Consider the following 3,955-nt stretch of genomic DNA (forward strand, 5'->3'; position numbering starts at 1 on the left):
GGAAGATTTCTACCATCATATATCAGAAGGATATTATTACCTCCAGTCTCTAGTAACATTCTTGCTATTTCTTTAGGAGTCATTGTTAAAATGACTCCAATATGGTCATGTCTACAAATATTCTAGTTATGAGAGGATATATATTTTTCTTTGATACTGAACCCTTGTTAGTATTGCTGTAACATTCATACTGCTACCATTTCTTCAACACAACATATATACTATTCCATAAGAGTCTCAGTCCACAGTCTTTGTTACACTCAATCTTAAATTATATTGCACATGTTTTATATTTACTATGACAACATCCCCCTTCTTGTGTTAAATTCTGTACCACCCATAAGCCATCCTCAAAAATATATGAATAAATAAAAGATTATATTATATGTATTAGTAAACTCTAATGATTCTGTTTATGTGTGGTCTTTTTCAATATGCATATATTAATTGTAATTAACCATCTAAAAGCTATAAATATTATCTCATATATGTTTCCTTGTTGTACCTAAACTTAAAACTGATGGAGTATATTAACATTATATATTTACCAAACTGTCATAACAAATATATATGATTATTTTATTATTCATGAAAATAGTCATATTAAGAAACTTTAGGAAGATGACCCTGAATCTCTTTTAAAAGGAGATGTTCTTTGTTTCATGCTTTATAACTCTATTTTAAGTATATTTTTAGGATATTATTTATTGATTTTTATTGAGTTTTATATTTTTCTCTGCTTCCTTCCCTGCCTCTCTCCTCCCCTTCAACCCTCTCCCCAAGGTCTCTATGCTCCCAATTTACTCAGGAGATCTTGTCTTTTTCTACTTTCCACGCAGAGTAGATCGATGTATGTCTCTCTCAAGATCCTCATTGTTGTCTAGTTTCTCTGGGATTATGATTTGTGGGCTGATTTTCTTTGCTTTATGTTTGAAAACTACTTATGAGTGAGTACATGTGATAATTCTCTTTCTGGGACTGGGTTACCTCATATTTTAAGTATTTTTAATCCATGAAATTTTGACACTAAGTGCTCACTACAGTCATTATTGTCTCTGTAAGACAAAATCTGATGAATCATAGTGAAATTTACTTCTCATCAATATAATTAATAATAACATTATTATCAGGTAGCCATGAGTTTCTATAACTGTAAATGTAAATAGCTGATAAAATTTTAAGAAAAAAACAATCTCTAAGCAATTAATTTGACTTAAAATATCCAACTGGAACGTTGATTATGTTCAAATCTGCAATTTACCACATTTAAAAGCCACTGAGGATGCAAGTGTAATATATCGATAATAATGATCTGCCACTTACAGTATTACTAATTATAAACTTCCCCTTGGTGTCGTTGATGTGACACTGGCAGATTCCACCCCATCAGTAGAAACAGATGATAATTACAAAGTGAATGGAGCAGATGGCTACTGTGAAACTGTGTACACTGACTCTATCTGTTGTTTTAGGGAATCCATCATTTAGTGACTCAGTGGAATCATATCCATGTTAGCAATGTGATATTTGAGAGAACATTTTGGAACAATGTGGGTTGAATAATTACCAACAATTGATTAGTAAGCCATTGATTCATTTAGTGTAAAGAACAAAAATATTTACAATGAGAAAGACTACCTCAGTAAGAACAAAATGGTTACTATATTACACAGATCAAATGCAGAGTAATAGTAAATTTTCTTCAAAGGTAAGGCTGAAGAAAAAATTACTAGTATGCCATTGCTTATGGGTATATGTTGGTGATGGAAAAGGTTTTATGAATGTATGATAAGTTAAATATTTACAATGTTTTCAGTAATTACATTCAAATTTTTTATAGTTATTATTTTACTTATGAAAAACTTCCATTTGTCAATTTAATATTGCATTCATATTCTATATCATATCATAAATATTAAAAAATAATAATTTTTGTCTGAATTTAAATTATTCCATTGCTTATTTTTCTATTTTAAGAAATTGTTTCAAATGCAAGTCTTTAGACATGTGAGACAAACAGTGAACAAGTTAATTTTAACCCTAACCCTCCTTTAACTTCTTTATTACTGTTTAAAGTGATACAAACCTGTGTTAATAATTTTTACTACCTATAATTTTAAAATAAAATTGCACATGTAACATTTAAAAATAGGTTTTAAATGGGTGTGTTTTTCTAAATACAATTCCAAAATCGATTTTTAGATAAACAAGCATGTCCTCTCTGGCTATGTGTCAGGGTATGGGTGAGCAATGCCTATGTATGCACCAAAGTTAACATTTCATTCTATCACATTCACACTTCATCTTTTAATAGCTCTGCTCTTTCCCTACAATGTCATTAATGAGTAAGAGAAAAACAATGGGTGGGATTTAATTTCGGGGAGCTTTGTCTGTTTATTGACACAAGTGAGACAGTTTCAAGCCAGCAGGATCAGCCCTGTTCCTATTTCTATGCACAATTGTATGCTGCTGCATTTAGATATTTCAAAAGACAGATTATAACACTTTGGGTTGTAGGTGTACTTTCTCAATACACAAAGCCTTTAAAAAATATCTATAATAACTACATTGCTTTATAGCACATTTTTCTAAAGCTTAGAAATAAGGTTAATACAAAAGAACATTCAGTGTTTTCTCAAATAAATACCTTTTAAACTCAGTTCCAGGAAACTGAAATCTCAGCATTGGTTGCAGAAAGTTAATGACATAAAATGATCAATCACTATGTTGTATTGAATGTTTGGTACTCTAATTTTTGAAAAGGAGAACGTGCTCAAATCACTCTTCAATTTGCTTAGAATCCTTATTCATAAGATTGTTTATTTCAAAACATTTATTGGTATGAAATTTCTGAGCTCCATGATTTTCAATTTAAATTTGAGATTCATGGGATGCTATGAATCAAGTGAATCAAAGTAACTCTGTGTTTTGGTATAACAATAATGAATTTAAAATGCAATAACCACAAGTCTCAACAAACTTCAAAACATGTGAGAGTTGATCGAATATTTTCATCTTTTCAAAAACAGTAGTATATATTATTTAAAAAGTTTGGCAATTCAGAATACAGGACAATAAAATATGTATTTGATCTTTCCTTAATTTTTAAGATGACTTAGTATATTCTCATTCTTGGTTATAATAATAAAGATAAATTTTCAGTCAGTGTAATATTTTACAAGAAAAAGTCAATGTTATATCATAACTTCAAAAGAGAGAGGATATAGGTCTGTCAGCATGGTTCATTGTATAGTTATGTCTGCCTTTTAACTTGATGAGCAGAGTTCAAATCTGGCTACACACAGGTGGAAGAAATGAATACCTACAAGTAGGCCTGAATTCCAAACATGTATTATAATAAGCATATGCCCTCCAATAGAAAATAACTAAATGGAAAGTGATAATATAAAAAACAAAGATAGTAAGCACAAATTGCTTTTAAAAATAACTATAATTAGATATCAAAAATTAGAAATAATTACAAATAGGAAACTCCTTACAATGCAATCAAATCTCAAAAATATAAATGTTACAGACCCAATTTGGGGGCCAGAATAGGTAACTGATTGGGAATAAATAAAGATGAGAAGGCATATAAGAGAGGAAAGTGAATAATTCAGATTGCTAGTTCAAACTCAGTCAGAGATGAAGGCAGCTTTTGAAATCATCTAGCAGAACTGGGTCAATATAGTGACTAATACTTTTTACACATTTCATTATATTTTTAAATGCTTTAACCATTGAATACATTGGAAAGATAAGTGTTTGAGGAGACAGGATTGATAATTACTCTAATTATCAATTATACAGAATACCAGTGAATCAATTTTCATTAAGTGTTTCAATAGGCATATATTACACATATATACATGTGTAAACATTATATCAAACTAAAAATTTAAATATTCACCAGAAACTGAAGCAGGAAGAATAAACATGAAAAAGTAAAATCATT

This window comes from Myodes glareolus, chromosome 12 (genome assembly GCF_982192425.1).
Source record: "Myodes glareolus chromosome 12, mMyoGla1.1, whole genome shotgun sequence".
Taxonomy (NCBI): Eukaryota; Metazoa; Chordata; class Mammalia; order Rodentia; family Cricetidae; genus Myodes; species Myodes glareolus.